We start from the raw sequence: 17,867 nt of genomic DNA, 5'->3' as shown, positions 1-17,867 counted from the left end.
ATATGAACGAGAGCGTTACTGCCCCGATTCAAGTTGCTGCCCTGTCCGAAGGTGCTTTCTCTCCCTTCTCAGCAGAACGTGCACCTTTGGGTGTAAGTATCGCACCGAGAAGGGTGCAGCGGTAGCGTAGCGGTAGAACATCCGCCTTGCATGGGGTTCAAATCCGCGGGGAACATCCGCCGGGGTTCACATCCCGGTTCCGCGCAATTCTCCACCGGATGAAAAAAAAAATCCGCGTGTCGATGGAATTGCATAAACAGGTTTGGGGTGCGACCTGATGCCGGTGAACACCCCCGGCAACGCACTCCCTCACCAGAACAGGAGTTGGCCACCCTGGAGCAGTAATTGACCGCAACCTCCTATGATAAGCTCCATAAAACCACGGCCCTCAGTCACCAGCGGCTACGGAACAACTGACCACGGCGGCGGTCAGACCTGTGACGCAGCAGGGGGTGCTAAGAAAGCCTGGCTCCGCTGGACAGGCCGCCATTGGAAACTGACCCTGGCAACGTTTAATGCTAGAACCCTAGCTAGAGAAGCTAGTTTAGCAGTGCTGTTAGAGGAACTAGAGGGCATGAAATGGGATGTCAGTGCTTAGTGAGGTTAGGAGGCCGAATGAGGCATATAATGTACTGAAGAATGGGCATGTACTGTGTTATCGAGGTTTACCAGAGAGGCGACAACTAGGTGTAGGTTTCCTTGTCAATAAGTATATAGCGGGTAACATAGATGAATTCTATAGTATTAATCCGAGGGTTGCAGGCATCGTAATTAGGACTAATGAGCGGTATAAACTGAAGGTTGTACAGGCCAGGAAGGTTGTAACCTACATGTAGTTATGATGACCAGGCAGTTGAAAGCTTCTATGAAAATGTAGAATCGGCAATGCGAAAAGTACAGACGCAGTATACTGTACTAATGGGCGACTTCAATGCCAGGTTAGGGAAAAAACAGGCAGGAGACAAGGCAGTACGTGACTATGGCATTTGTTCTAGGAATAGCAGGGGGGAGTTACTAGCTGAGTTTGCAGAGCGCAATCACTTACGAATCATGAATACCTTCTTCAGCAAACGGAAGAACCGGAATTGGACATGGAAAAGTCCTAACGGAGGGACTAAAAATGAAATTGACTTCATAATGTGTTCAACCCCCGCCATTATGCAAGATGTAGAGGTAATCGGAAAAGTGCGATGCAGTGACCACAGGATAGTGAGGTCCCGAATTAGCCTAAATCTGAAGAAGGAACGGAGCAGATTAGTAAGAAAGAAAACCATCAACGAATTAGCGGTTAGGGGGAGGGCAGAAGAGTTCAGGATCTCGCTACAGAATAGGTATTCAGCTCTAACTGAGGATGGCGACATTACCCGAGAGGCAATGAACAATAATTTCAGAGATATCATTACTGAGTGCGCGGTAGAAGTAGGCGGTAGGATAGTTAGAGAGGATACCGGTAAGCTTTCTAAGGAGACGAAAGATTTTATTAAAAAACCCCAGAGTATGAAAGCTTCCAATCCAACAGACCACATCGAATTGGCCGAGATATCAAAGCTAATCAATAAGCGCAAGGTGGCCGATATAAGGAAGCATAACGTGGAGAAAATTGAGCACGCTGTATAGAACGGGGGAAGTCTTAAAGCGGTAAAGAAGAAATTGGGCATAGGCAAAAAACAAATTTATGCGATAAGAGACAAGGCGGGCAACGTCATCACTAATATAGAAAAGATAGTCAAAATAGTTGGAGTTTTATACAGATCTCTACAGTAGCCAAAGTAGGCAGGACCGTAATGAGATTGGCGGTAGGGAAAAACAGTCAGACGTTCCACCAGTGACGAAGGACGAGGTCAAGAAAGCACTAGAAACTATGAAAAGGGGGAAATCAGCTGGAGAGGATCAGATAACTATAGATTTGCTGAAGGACGGGGGGGATATCGTGCTAGAAAAACTGGCCACGCTGTATACGCAGTGTCTGGTGTGATCGAAGGTACCGGAACCTTGGAAGAATGCAAACATTATCCTCATTCACAAGAAAGGGGACTCTAAGGACCCTAAAAATTACAGACCAATCAGCTTACTGCCTGTTACGTATAAGGTATTTACTAAGGTAATCGCTAATAGAATCAGGACAACCTTAGACTGCAATCAAGCAAAGAATCAAGCAGGGTTTTGGAAACAGTACTCTACTATCAATCATATCCATACCATAAATCAGGTGATAGAAGAATGCTCGGAATATAACCAGCCCTTATACATAGCATTCAGTGATTACGAAAAAGCATTTGACTCAGTTGAAACTTCGGCGGTGATGCAAGCATTGCGAAATCAGGGGGTAGACGAGCCGTACGTGAAAGTGCTGGATGATATATATAGTGGCTGCACAGCAACCATAGTTCTGCATAAAGAAAGTAACAAAATTCCAATAAAGAAATGTGTTAGGAAAGGAGACACAATCTCCCCAGTACGATTCACAGCTTGTTTAGAGGAAGTATTCAGAGACTTGGAATGGGAGAAGTTAGGGATAAGGGTAGATGGAGAATACCTCAGTAATCTGCGATTTGCCGATGGCATTGCCTTGCTAAGCAACTCGGGGGATGAACTGCAAATAATGATTGATGACCTAGACAGGAAAAGTAGAAAGGTAGGCTGAAAATCAATATGCAGAAGACTAAGGTAATGTTCAACAGCCTCGGGAAGGAACAGCAGTTTACATTAGGTAGCGAAGTACTGGAAGTAGTAGGCGAATATGTCTACTTAGGACAGGTAGTAACCGCAGATCCGAACCATGAAAAGGAAATAACAAGGAGAATAAGATTGGGATGGAGCGCATTGGGCAAGCACGCGCAGACTATGACTAGCAGCTTACCGGTATCGCTCAAGAGCAAAGTATACAATAGTTGCATCTTGCCTGTACTCACCTATGGGGTTGAAACGTGGAGGTTAACCAAGATAGTTCTACTTAAGTTGAGGACAACCCAGAGGGCTATGGAAAGAAAAATGGTAGGGGTAACATTAAGAGATAGAAAGCGTGCAGAGTGGGTCAGAGAACAACTCAAGTTACCGACATTCTAGTAGAAATTAAGAAGAAGAAATGGACATGGGCAGGACATGTAGTGCGAAGAGGGGATAACCGATGGTCGCTGAGGGTAACAAACTGGATTCCAAGGGAAGGAAAGCGTAGCAGGGGACGGCAGAAGGTTAGGTGGGCGGATGAGATTAAGAAGTTCGCTGGGGTCAAGTGGATGCAGCCAGTACAGAACCGGGTTAAGTGGAGAATTATGGGAGAGGCCTTCGCCCTGCAGTGGGTATAATCAGGCTGATGATGATGATGATGATGGTGATGATGATGATGATGATCGCACCAAATCTCTCTATGAGCAAGAGAGCCAAATTGATAACGCGGATTGTGGAATTCCAAGACTGCTTCTTCACGTCATCCGGAGTTCGCCAGACGACCGTTGCCAAACACAGAATAATTACCGATGACGCTGTTCACCCTGTTCATCAGTCACCTTACCAGGTTTCTTTCAAAGAATGCGAAGTTATTCAGAGAAAAGTGCACGAAATGCTGGCCTAGGATATAATTCAACCCTCGCACAGCCCATGGGCAGCTCGGTACTAGTAAAGAAAAAGGATGGCACTCTTCGATTCTGTGTTTACTATCGCCGCCTCAACAATGTCAAAAGGAAGGATATTTATCCCCTTCCTCGCATTGATGACGCACTTGGTCATCTACGACATGCCTTTTACCTTTCATTCTTTGATCTGAAAAGTGGTTATTGGGAAATCGAAGTTGATGAGTGCAATCGAGAGAACACTGCTTTTATCATTCCCGATGGTCTGTATGAGTTTAAAGTCATGCCGTTCGGCCTCTGTACCACCCCAGTAACATTTCAGCGCATTATGCACACCGTATTAAGCGGACGCAAGTGGCAAACCTGCCTATTCTATCTTGACTATGTTTTAATCTTCTCAATTCCACGTTCTCCGATCCTCGTTTTCGTCTGAAAGCAGTACTGCAAGCTATACGAAGCGCAGGCCTCACTCTGAAGCCAAAAAAGTACCCGTTTGTTTATGATGACCTAAAATTTCTTGGCCACGTCGTCAGTAGCGCAGATGTCCGTCCAGATCCCGGTAAAGCAGCCGCCGTCGTCTCCTTCCCCACACCATCGGACAAGAACGCCGTGCGAAGTTTCGGCGCCTCTGCGTTTAACAAAGGCGCTTTGTTCCCAATTTTTTCTTGTGTCGCTGCTCCACACACACATCTCACGAAGGAGAATGTCGCCTTCCTGTGATCCAATTTAGATCAGCGTGCATTCGACCGCCTTAAACAGAGCTTACAGACCTCCCCTGTACTCGGGCACTTTGACCAGGACGCAAAGACGGCAGTTCATACCGACGCCAAAAACAAGGGCCTCAGAGCCGTACTCATTCAAAAACATAACGGGACCGAGCGTGTAATCGCTTACGCAAGTCGAAAATTATCGAAGGCGGAGACTAACTACTCTACCACTGGAAAAGAATGCCTTGGGGTAGTTTTGTGATTAATAAGTTCAGACCCTACTTTTACGGACGCCCATTTCAGGTGGTTACCGATCATGACTGCGTATGTTAGCTCAGCACTCTGAGTGTCCCTTCAGGGCGACTTGCATGGTGGGCCCGTCGATTGCGAGAATTTGATGCTACTATAGTTTGTAAGTGCGGTCGCAGGCACATGGATGCCGAGTGTCTCTCGAGAGCCTCTATAGAATCAGCATCTGACGGTCAAGACGACGAGTATGAAGATGCTTTTATAGGTACCATAAGCACGGTCGATATGGCAGCGCGGCAGCGACATACTGAACTCTGTGAAGTAATCGCTCATCTGTAAGGTCAAGAAGGCACCATTCCACGTGTGTTCTTGCGCGTTCTACTCGCATCACGCCTCCGCAACAATGTGTTATACAAAACGAACTTCGCAGCGAATGCGAGGCCTTGGCTACTGGTTGTTCCGGCTGACCTATGTAATGAAATTATGGACGCCTCTCATGACGACCCAACGTCCGGACATTTAGGTGCCGAACACTCGCACGAATTCGTTCTAAGTATTACTGACCTCAACTTGCTAAGACTGTTCGTCAGTATACCAGGATCTGCCGCTAATATCAAAGACGTAAGACTATGCCCGTACAACCCGCAGGACATCTTAAACCCATTCGGCCACCTATGACTTCGTTCCAGCAGGTAGGTATGGACCTGCTCGGACCTTTTTCTATGTACAACTCGGGATGCCGCTGGATTGCTGATGCTACGGATTATCTCAAGCGGTATGCTGAATCGCGAGCTTTGCCTTCTGCGACAGCGGCTGATGTAGCAAAGGTTTTCGTCGAGTCCATCGTCATCCGTCACGGTGCTCCCGAAGTCTTGATCACTGATCGCGGTGCCGCGTTCGTGTCCCAGCTAATGGCAGAGATTTTGCAGTTAAGCAATGCGCACCCCCGCAAAAATACTGCATACTACCCGTAAACAAACGGGCTAGCTGAGGGACCTTAATAAAACTACAGCCGACATATATATCTATCTACGTGGACGTCCAGCACCATACATGGGACGACATTCTTCCCTACGTAGCTTTCCCTTAAAACACCACCGCAACTAAGGAAACATCCGGGTTTTCGCTGTTCCGCACGGTGCATGGTCGAGAGGTGATTAACATGCTTGATGTCATGCTTCCCCATGAGCCGGGTGCCTACTATTACGACGATGTCCAACTGGTAACCCAGCACGCGGAAGAAGCCCGACAGTTGGCAAGGCTACGCATTCAATACCGCCAGCGCATCGTTGCACGCAGGTACAACCTCCGGCATTGCAAGTGTCATTTCGAACCTGGTGATAAGGTATGGGTGTTGACTCCCGTTCTGCGTCGCGGTCTCAGCGAAAAGCTCCTAAAACGTTAAAAAGTCAGAGAGCTTCTAGGAGATTTGTACTACGGGCCAACGGGAAACCTATGAACCCGTGAACGAAGCACTGTAGAGAAATAAAGTACGGTAAGACGGGTCATTACAAGATGATGAATTTCGATGAAACCTGTGCAAAAGCAGGCAGGCTGGTAATGTATTGAAATTTCTATCGAGAAAGAGCATTCACTCACAGAGTACCACAAGTGGTCGAAATTTCCGGAGTCCTCCACTACAATGTCTCTCATGCCATATTCGCTTGGCACGTTAAACAATACTAACCAAACCGAACAATGAATGAAGTGCCCGAAAGAAACTTACTGGAAAGCATGAAAGACACAAGGCAAAAATTGAATGCGCTTCTACGGTTATTTATCTTCACATGCGGAAGATAAAATTTTTTCAACGAATTGGAAATGTGCATAGCTTAAAAATGTAAAGAAATCGGAAAAACGAAGATGCAGAATCTTTCATTCTATAATAAATAATCAGCCAGTGCCCTGCTCTATTATTATCAGTATCATGCAGAACTGCAGAACACTGAAGTCAAAATACATTACCTGCAAAACAAGAGGTAATGACAAATAAATATCTATCTTGCTCGGAAAAATACCATGTGTCTTTTCCATCTTTTACCTTGCAAACCAGCCTTTTATCTCCATGTATGTCTCAATGGGGCAGTAGTTTCAACATGAACAATGTATTCATATTTATGAACATGCGTTCAGTAGATAACTGTACTTATACTGACATACGGACGTGTACATACCGGAAATTGCCACTTGGGACTCAGACGCTAGCAGCAGTAAACATAACGATTGTTCATTTATGCTAAGGATGCTTTATTTCATGCAGCTGAAACTAAATTAAATACTCCTTCTGCGATATTTCCTATCGCATCAAACGAGGAAGGAAAGCTCAGCGCAACATAAAACAAAAATTAAGCAATCTTAATATTTTTTTACAAACGCACACTGAATAGAACAGCAATAGACGGGAAACGTGGATATTCGCTCTCGTTGTTCCGAAGTTTTGTGCTAAGAATCGTTGGCCTGCAAGCTTAGGATGGCTAGCGGGCAACTTTAATTACCTCCTGTGCACTTTATTGATGCATTTGAATACCACAGCTGTGATCCCAAAAAAAACGCGCGTCATATTCATTTCTGGCTGCATAGTATGCTCAGCTGTGTAACTAGAAATAGCACGAGAAAGTTCTCCCGAATAAAAAATGGCATTGAAGGCGTGGTTGCTGGCACCGTGAAGTGTGAGTATATAATAGCCCCTTAGTGCGGCGCACTGCTGTGAGCAATGAAACGGTACAAGTTTTCTACTTCTCTAAAAAATCCACTGCTTTATCAATATTTCTTACAGAATATGGAGTAATTCCTGCGTAATTCATGTTTGCGCTTATTTTCTCTCGGTGGCCATACTGGCCATCGAAAAGCGTCTTGCAGTGCGAAAGGAGTGCAGTCAATTGACCAATTGTTGTTTAGAGTAACAAATTGAATTGAAAGAGAAGGAAAGGGTAGGTTAGGCTGTTGGCAAGGGTCAAGCGGATGCAGCTAGCACACAGGATCGGGATAATTGGAGGAAAATGCGAGTGGCCTTCGCCCTGCAGTGGGGACTGTCGGGCTGATGCTGACGACTGGCCGTCGTTTGCTAGAAGCTGTAACTGTTAAGGATAGAACCACGGCGACAAGCATCCTCCCTTTCGGAGGTAATTCTGTAAGAGGTCCCCCAAATACTCGCGCCAACATCATCTCGCCAAACAAGGTCGCCACAGTCCATGATGTACTCCGGAGCCGCTCGTGTGCAATCTAGGCTCCAAGGCAGGGCCACGAGGCCCCTGCTTAGATCCGTACTGCCCACTCGCTCGACCTCCTCGGGTGCGCCCGAGTAAATAGCAACATCTCGTGCACGAGCGAAAATTACCCTCCGGTTTCGCTTTATAGCTGAGGCTTGGCAGGTCACCGGCAGAGCACCTTTTTTGCACACTAATCGGTCAAGCGGGGTTTAGTTCCAATGCCGCAAAGCTAGAGCGCGGGAATCGGCAGAAACAGAGAGAGGGAGAGCCTCGAGAGGAAAGTGCTCCTCCTATCGGGCGTCACAGCATAAGGACGCCTCCCCCGATTTCTCCGGCGCAGAGGGCACCCGCGAGAGGGAAGAGAACCATGAGCGTCATGAGAGCGGTGTTTTGATAGGCCTGAAAATGTGATGCATTTCAGTACCCCTCTTTTTATATTTTTTAATGCAAGTACCCACAGCATTTTAAGGGGGTTATAGCAGGAGGAACAATCGGAAAAAAGAATATCCCTTAAACGAACATGCGATAAAAACTTAGAACAGCTAAGCAAGTTAGGAAAAGCAAAAAATAACAAAATAACCAACACCGAAAAGACATCTCGATGTAAACGGTCTTTGGGCGCCGCGATGCAAAGTTCAAAACACTGCAAATGGAAAAGGTGCACTATCGTACGAAGCGCATTGCTAGCCAAAAGAAATGAAGCAAACGGGGTGATATGCACATTCGACAGACTGTCTTACAATAAAGACGGAAACTCTGAACTTCTTTAGGAAGCCTATTCCAGTCTGCGAAAGCATGCGGAAAACTAATTGCGATAGCAGTCAGTGCGACAGCGCAGTTCAAGAACGTTGAGCTCGTGATCACATCATTTAGAGATGAAGGGCGGAGGGAAAATCTGCCAAGTCTTATTATTCTGTAAGACCAGGGTAAATTCAGAAAAAGAGTGATTTTACAGCTAATCAGTGGTATGTTAGTATTTTCTAACCAGGTTCTCTTTAATGAATGTAATGCTGCTACGGCAGGTATATTAACCAGGAACAAAATTTTCAGCTGAATTTTCGACATGCTCAAGGTTTTGAAAACAGTAGAGCTTTGAGGGTCAAATACCGCGGAAGCGTATTTGAGTACTGTGCAAAAATTTGTTATGTAAAGCAGGTTTTTTACTTTCTGGGGGCCGTATAAATATTACATCTAACGAGTCATAGGAGATGACTTTAAGGTTAAGTAGTGAACTTGTTTGTTGATTGTGAAAGTTTCCTGGAAATGGACCACGAGATATTTGTAATGTTGCACATTTTCAAGAAGCAGTGAAACCGGTGAAACTGGAACAAGCCCCTACTCTTAACGTTTTTCATTGGCCACAAGTGCAAGTCAGGCTCCCTTGTAGGCGACAGTCCAACTTGTTGTAGACATCTTATTCTTGATGGCTGCATTCCTGGGTATGACATTAAGGCATGTGCCCGGCATTGCGTTTTCTTGACAGCCCCATCGGCACGTCACCAATGAGGTAAAGGCCGCCTCAGCCCTAATCCTTGTAAGGGACACCTCTAATTATCGTTAGGTTGAGGGAGGGGATTAGGGAATTTTACAGTTGTGCACAGAATGTGTATGCCTAATATATTAGTTCTAGCGGAGTGGCCTCTCAAACCATGCGTCGAGTGGGAGCCACTGAGAGCACGGATTTAACGTCCGTGCACTTCTGGTTTTCTGTGATACCCATTTACGGCTACTTTACGCCTTAAGAAGTCTTAATATAAGCAAGGTAACAGAGTGCAAACGTTTAATGTTTCGTGCTTTATGGTGTTTACTTATGGCTTACTACTGTAAGATACGTGCTAAAAAGTGAAGTGTTCTGCTTGCGCTTTCAGCGTCGCGCGCTGTGATGAAGGAAGAGGTACATATCCGTAGCAGCTGGAATGAATCAATTTTGCTTACGGCTCTTGTGTAAGCAACACCTTATTCCACAGTGGTTCACGGCGCTAACACATAAAACGACAATAACCACAACAGCACGGCTAGCTGTATGCCATTGATGACTACGATGTTTGCTTTCCTCAGGTTTCCTCGTGTGTTTGTGCTTGTCTGATGACCATCACATTTTTGTGTATAAAATGACTTCCTTTTCTTCCATTAAAACCAGTTGTTAGTTCGCGCTCTATGGTGTTGTGTTTATTGTCGTTCTATTTGTTGGCACGATGAACCGCTATAAATAACCAATTAGGCGCAATTTTTGCCATATTCTTCCACACTTTCAAAGAATTGTACATGTCCATTTCAGTACATAAATGGGGAGCCGAAGTTTTACATTCATTATAGGTGCACAGCTCAGCCCTTTCTCTGGCTGGTTTGCTGCGATGAACATGCTGCACTATTGTTATTCAGTAAAAATTAGTGTTTCTAGAGGCTCCGGCATTTTACCCGATACTTTGTAATTGATACCAAAATTGCTACTTCACGCTCTTTTTGCAAAACATGGTATTGTCTCCCAAAGCTTTGCGTTCCAATTTACTAGTTTTACCACATGTGATCAGAAATGTTAACTAAAGTTGTAAGTTGTAGACTAGTTTTTATTGCAATATTTAATAAAGAACTGCGGCAGAACACTAGAGCGTCCGTTTTGCCCAAGACAGAATGAAACAAAAACAATTCTCGCTTCACTTTTTAATTAGAAACACCATTTCGACGAAGTACAACGATCATCTTCCAAGTTAAAATATGAATTCGAACGAAATGCGAGACTAAAGTGCTTCACTCGAACAATGTCACGTCTCATTAGTGAACACAGCATCTAATGATGCAGTCTGTTAATGTTACAAAGCAATCTCAGTTATCTATTCTATGGCGAGATACATATATTCCTGCGACAGTATATTAATTGAGTCGACTGAACTGCCGACGATATATGCGACTTTATAATTGAAACTTGGTTCAACTGAATTTCCTATATCATGATTAAATTTCATTGCACTGGAAATGTTCAATTAGATTTAGAACCATACCATCTTAAATAGATTGATATCCTGTGGAAGTTCTGTTACTTTACAGAGTATATGATTAAAATTTAATAATGACAATCCAGTCATATTTTTTCTTGAAGTTCACTGTTTTCGATATATTTAAATTTGTATGCATAGCCTCTTATAGGGGTGGTTGTTGGCTACGCGAATATATAACAAATTTTAATAATTCCGAGCATATTTGATGCTCCGCGGCGCTAGGGCAGCATGCTTTGCACTGCGGCGTTTTGCGTGCACAAATCTGTCAAATTGCAGGTGCGAACCACTCTTTTGTAGTATCGCGTCGCGAAGCCACTTCGCCCTATTAGTTAAATGCTTGTACAGGTGCGGACATAAGTACGCCGAGCATGCTTTTCCGTTCAAATTAAAATCACGGCTTCTACAATAGAGATAAGAACACAATATTAAAGGCAACTGAGGTCGGCTACTGGTTAGTACATACTCCGACTACCAGTTTCAATTATTCAACGCAGGAAAAAGTTTAGATAGAAATTGCGTACTCCGTTTACTTTTGTCCGCACCGGTATCTTCCTTTCCGCAGCAGCGGGCAGAAGCGCTGAGACCGAACGTATTCACGTTCAGCTTTGAAAAGCGTGATGTTAACTATTCTTTGTTTATGCATATTCGGTTTACTCATACTCGGTTATCAACTTACATAGTAAAAGCGCATAACCTACGCATAAAACACACTGGAATTAAGCACGAATCGAGGTCACTTGAGGAATACCAGGCGTCAAACAATGCTGCTGTGATTAATCTTGCCACACGCTCGACAAGTATCGAACAAAATATTGGCCATGTTGACTAGCTGAAGAGCTGTGTGGAGGAATGTCACGAAACAAATCGGCTTCAATGAGAGCTGCGGAGACAAAGGTCCAAACTTTATGACCTTAAAAACAAGAGTAGGCGCTACAGTTTTCTTTTGCATTCGATATTTAGATAAGCATGAACCCCACAAAAGTAGAGTTTATGTTGTGAACGTTTGCAGAAACCATTTAGGCATTCAATCACATTCGGCGGGGCACTCCGTATTAGAAACTTTAGCTGAAGTCAACAAAGTCTGGTCATAGTGAATTTTATGTCTTATAAAGAAAAGCTAGGAGCTCTCGCTAAAATGAAATGTTGAAGCTTACTGCCTTAATATATCACATGACGTTTCAGAAAACTTTTCAAAGAAACAAAAAAGTCATTAGGAATTACGTGAATATAATGTGTGGGAGATCAGATATGATACTTTATACTTGAACGATCAAAATGTTTTTGATGAAATCCCTGGTAAGGACAACCGTGTAACGTGAGAAAGTAAAAAATTTGCTGCTGTTGTCACTGTTAGTTAACTGCCGCAGCATCAACAATAAAACTGAAGATTTTTTGGGTCTTGTAGAGCTGACAAATCCTACCATAATAATTGGATGCGAATCATGGATGCATGGTTACATTGAGGATAATAAAGTGATCCCATCTATTATTGCTGTTATATATCCGTATCACTATACACATGGGGTCTGTTTTCGTTTTTGTTAATGAAACATTTTATTCGCAGAATCTTCTTATCGACGTTGGAGCATGCGAGGCCCTCCGCGTGAAAGTACAGAAAGGGTAAATATGTGGCTATACGTTCATTTTATCGACAACTGAGATGTATATCTAAATATTTAAGCGCGTTTGTAAAAGCATGGAATCTGTTTATGAAGATTACATAATGACAGAAGGACACTCAACCTACCGGAAATTGATTGGTCACAACTGAGGAAGTTGTCAAGCAACGCAAGAACGACTAAATGTACCCACCTCATTCGCTTTCACCCAAATCGAGACTAATGCAACACGTGGAAATCATTATAGACCCTTTCTTAATTAATATTCCAGAAGCTGTGCAGGCCTCAGGTTCCTTACCGGGGACTGGCGACCACTTCTCTCTAGTGTGAAAAACAAGATACCGTACGGCACAGTCACTGAAAGTGGTCAGCGTCGTATACATCGCTATATTTAGGCAAGTGTTTGATATTTCCACCGCTCTCGAATCCGACTTTCATAAATGTGAAACCTTATATGAAACGATGACTATTGACGGGTTGTAGCAGGTATCAAAAGTTTTTTCCTGCTACCAGACACATTGTGCTTAGGTGGACTTTGACATGACTATGAACACAAACAAGCCAAAACACTACGCAGGCTCTCAAATAATAGGCAGGTTCCATACAAGGCATATAAGAAAATATCTTGAGTGCACAATAATTAAAGGCTAAAATGCGTGGCAGACGAGTTGAAGGCAGCAGTTAAGAAAGCAAAGGACTCCTTTTTTTCTTTCTTATTTATCATCTACGGTGAAAAGAGCGCTCGAAAGATTTTTCGCAGTAAATGAAAAAAGGGTAAAGATCAGATATCGATTCTATCTCTACAACATAAAGGAGAGCATGTCAGCTATAGATTTGATAATGCCCACTGTTTCAATGAATTCTCTATTCTGTGTTTACTATTCCTCCTAGCAATTATCATGATGATTTCAATTATGATTTATAATTGTTTAACCCCTGCAATGAATAAAGTTTGACCAAAGGTTAGTTGAATTACCGCTCAGAGGGTTGAAAGCTAGCAGTGCTCTTTGTCCGGATAACATACTCTATCCTTGTTTGCTTCGGTGCCAGTGAGTTCTCCAAATATTTGCGAATCCTTCACATAAAGACTTTGTTTCAGATGCACTGCCTTATGATTGGAAACTAGCAATGCTGTGCCTGTGCTTCAATCTGGCGCTCTCAATGCCGCTTCTAACTATAGTCCGATTCCTGTGAAGAAGAAAGAGGAACAGACGCGCAGCGACTGGAATGAATAAGTTTTGATTAAGGCTCTTGAGACGCAACATCTCTTTCACACTTCCAACGAATAATACATGTCCATTTCTGCACATAAATGGACCGCAAAAGTTTGACATTCATTAAAAGTGCACAGAAAATCCTTTTGTTTGGGCTGGTTTGTAGCAATGAACATGCTGCACTATTGTTTTTTAATATAGAATGGTGTTTCTAGAGGTAGTGGCATTTTACCAAATACTTTATAATTGATACCAATATTGCTAACGCCTGGACTGCGTTGTTTTGCGTGCACAAATGCTGTCATATCGCAATGTGCCCCACACTTTTATAGTGTCACGTAGTGGTGACAAGGCCGTACAAGCCAAAAGAAGACGCAGGCGTGATGGTACTGAAATAACCCTTTATTGGGGCTGACTTGCGCCCGCAAAAGCACTAAGCAACTCGGCAGCGGCGATAGCAACAAACGTGCTCGTCGGTCGTCGAACAAAGAATGCTCGTCACACTCGTCAACGCTCAATTTAAAGGCTGCACAGAACAATCTAGATAACGTCGCAAACGGCTACGAGTACGGGCTTGAGCATTGTGGAAAGACACCCGAGTGGCCGGAACCTTCGAGACAGATCTCGGTGCATCTTGCGCTACAACAAAACTGATAATGGTGTGACTCGCGACATCGAGCATTAACAAACAAAGATTACGGAACTGATACGCGGTCCAGAATCAGAGTGATAAGCCTGTATGCCGCAGGCTGTTAAAAAACAACAAATACTGTTTTGAAGGTTTCGCGGCATTACTCCCCCCCTTAAAAAACATCGCCTCGATGATCCAAAACAAAGAAACTTAAACATAAACAGTGCAAAGTTTAAACACCACAGATTCTTTAACGCGCGTAATATGGCTTCAGTCGTACAACATGTACAATTTCTGGGCGTGCGCGTCGCCGTTGTGATGCTGACGTTCCGTCGGGAATGACTTAATAGTCCAGTGGTCCGATATGGCGAAGGATTTTGTGTGGCCCAAAGCATCGACGCAACAAATTTTCACTTAATCCACGACGGCGAATTGGTGTCCAAACCCACACTTGGCCGCCTGGATTGTACTCTGCGTGGCGTCGTCGTAAATTGTATCGTCGGCTGTCGGTGCGCTGTCGGTCTTTAATACGCAGCTGTGCGAGTCGTCGGGCTTCCACTTGCACGCTGCAGGTAGGCGTCGACGTCAAGATTGTCTTCGCTGGTTACGTGCGGCAGCATTGCCTCGTGCGTCGTCGTGGGCTCCCTGCCGTACACAAGCTTAAACGGTGTCGCTCTGGCCATCTCCTGGACTGCCGTGTTATACGCGCAGATCACGTGCGGCAAGATGGCGTCCCAGGTCTTGTGTTCAACGTCGACGTACATAGCGATCATGTCCGCGATCGTTTCGTTCAGGCGCTCCGTAAGGCCATTGGTCTGGGGATGGTACGCAGTTGTTCGTCGATGGCTTGTGTGACTGTATTCCAGGATGGCTTGCGTCAACTGTGCCGTAAACGCCATTCCCCTGTCCGTGATGAGCCCTTCTGGGGCGCCGTGTCGCAAGAGAATTTGTTCGACAAAACATTTGGCGACTTCTGCCGCGGTGCCATTTGGTAGTGTTCTTGCTTCGGCGTAACAGGTAAGGTAGTCAGTGGCCACGATGATCCACTTGTTACCCATAGACGAAGATGGAAAGGGGCCGAGGAGATCCATCCCAATTTGTTGAAAGGGCAGGATTGGGGGCGGAATCGGGTTTAGTAGTCCTGCTGGTCTGATCGGCGGCGTCTTGCGTCGTTGGCACTCACGACACGTTTTCACGTAGTGGGCAACTTCGGCAGGCAATCATGGCCAGTAATACTTCTGGATTCGACGCAACGTGCGCGCAAATCCGAGGTGGCCTGCTGTGGGCTCATCGTGCAACGCCTGCAGAATTTATTGCCGAAGGGTTTTAGGCACTACGAGAAGCTGCGCGATCTTGTTGGGTGCGAAGTTCTTCACGAGGAGGCCATTGCTTATCGTGAAGGATGATAAATGTCGCCTGAACGCACAAGGAGGGGAAGCGGTCTTTCCTTCCAAGTAATCGGCTAGCGCTTTCAGCTCAGGGTCTGATCGCTGTTGTTCTGCGAAACTGCTGGCGCTTACCGGTCCCAAAAAGGCGTCGTCGTCATCGTCCTTCGGGGGAGCGTCGACAGGAGCGCGTGATAAGCAGTCTGCGTCGGAGTGCTTCCGGGCCGACTTATAGACTACAGTCAAGTCAAATTCTTGAAGTCGTAGGCTCCATCTGGCAAGGCGGCCGGAGGAATCTTTCAAATTAGCCAGCCAGCATAGCGCGTGATGGTCGCTAACAACCTTGATAGGTCGGCCGTATAGGTATGGACGAAACTTAGAAGTGGCCCGGATGATTGCAAGGCACTCTTTCTCGGTCGTCGAGTAATTGACATCGGCTTTTGTGAGGGACCTGCTAGCGTAGGCGATTACTTTCTACTGTCCGGCACTCTTCTGGACGAGAACGGCTCCTAGGCCCACAACTGTTCGCGTCGGTGTGAATTTCGGTCTCGGCGTTTTCATCAAAGTGGCCAAGTGCAGGAGGGCATTGCAGGCGGCGCTTAAGTTCGTCGAAGGCTTCTCCTTGCGGCGCTTCCCATTTAAAAGGTACGTCAGTCTTTGTAAGCTGCGTAAACGGTTCGACGATGCACGAAGTTTTTGACAAATCGTCGATAATAAGCCCACAGCATAAGGAATCGGCGCACAGCTTTCTTGTCGGCAGGCGGTGGGAATTGTGCAATTGCAGCTGTTTTCTCCCGGTCTGGGCGAATACCGTCCTTGCTAACGATGTGACCTAGGAACCGGAGTTCTTCGTAGGCGAAGTGACACTTCTCTGCTTTTAGCGTTAGTCCCTATGACTTGATGGCTTCCAGCACAGTCTGTAGTCGTTTTAGGTGGTCTTCAAAGTTTGACGAGAAGACAACAACGTCGTCCAAATATACCAAACAAATTTCCCACTTCAAGCCTGCCAGGACTCTGTCCATTACTCGTTGAAACGTGGCTGGTGGGAAGCAGAGGCCAAATGGCGTCACCTTGAAGTCATAAAGGCCGCCCGGTGTGATGAATGCTGTCTTCTCGCAATCTCTTTCGTCGACCTCAATTTGCCAATATCCGCTCTTCAGGTCCATCGATGAGAAGTACCTTGCATTGCAGAGCCGGTCGAGAGTGTCCTCGATGCGGGGAAGCGGGTAGACATCCTTCATCGTTATGCTATTCGAGCGGCGGTAATCAACGCAGAAGCGAAGTGTGCTGTCTTTCTTCTTGATCAAAACGACTGGTGCCGCCCAGGGGCTGTTCGATGGCTGGATTACGTCATCACGCAGCATTTCCACAAGTTGATTGCGAATGGCCTGCCGTTCTCGCGGCGATACACGATAAGGGCTTTGGCGCAGAGGTCGGCCTTGTTCGTCCGTTATAATGCGGTGCTTGGCCAGTGGTGTTTATTGTACTTCGATGATGACGAGAAGCACTCCCTGTAGTTTGGAAGAAGACTGCGAATCTGGTTTTTCCTGCTGTTGGTCAATACTGAGTTGATGTCAAATGTGGGCTGACGGAATTGGTCCGGTGCGTCTTCCAGTGGTTGCTCGTGGAGGGCGAATACATCTTTGAGGTCCGCTAATTTGTCGAGAAAGCGATGGTCGTGCCCTTGTTGAGATGCCGGTATTCTTCAGTGAAGTTTGTTACCAGCACCTGAGCTTGTCCTCTACGGAATTTTGCGATGCAGATACCTCGTTCCAAGAGCAATTGGATATTTCCTTTGACAATGCCTTCAACGGTTTCGATGTCTGTGCTACCTACGCTGACGGCGACGCTTGATCGGGGCGGCACAGTCAATTCTCCGTCGAGGACGTTTAGAGCGACGTGTTGCGTCGAAGTCGTCGTAGCAGGTATGCCTTTGTCTGCAGAGAGCTTGATGAGCTTGGATCGGAGGTCGATGATAGCCCTATTTTCATTTAGGAAGTCCATGCCTAAAATCACGTTGCGGGAACACAGCTGCAAGGCCACAAAGCTGGTGGGGTAAGTACGCCCATTTATGGTTATTCTTGCAGTACATCCTCCCGATGGAGTAATCAGGTTGCCACCTGCGGTGCGAATCAGCGGGCCATCCCAAGCGGTTTTAACTTTCCTGAGATGGGAGGCTAACGGTCCGCTGATGACTGAATAGTCAGCTCCGGTGTCTACAAGGGCAGTGACTCTGCGACCGTCGATATCAACTTCAAGGTCGCTTGTTCGCGTCGTCGCATTGCACG

Source organism: Amblyomma maculatum, chromosome 10, assembly GCF_055883805.1.
Source record: "Amblyomma maculatum isolate TAMU_Amacu chromosome 10, ASM5588380v1, whole genome shotgun sequence".
NCBI classification, from domain to species: domain Eukaryota; kingdom Metazoa; phylum Arthropoda; class Arachnida; order Ixodida; family Ixodidae; genus Amblyomma; species Amblyomma maculatum.
The sequence above is the reverse complement of the archived record's forward strand: the minus strand, read 5'-3'. Positions refer to the sequence as shown.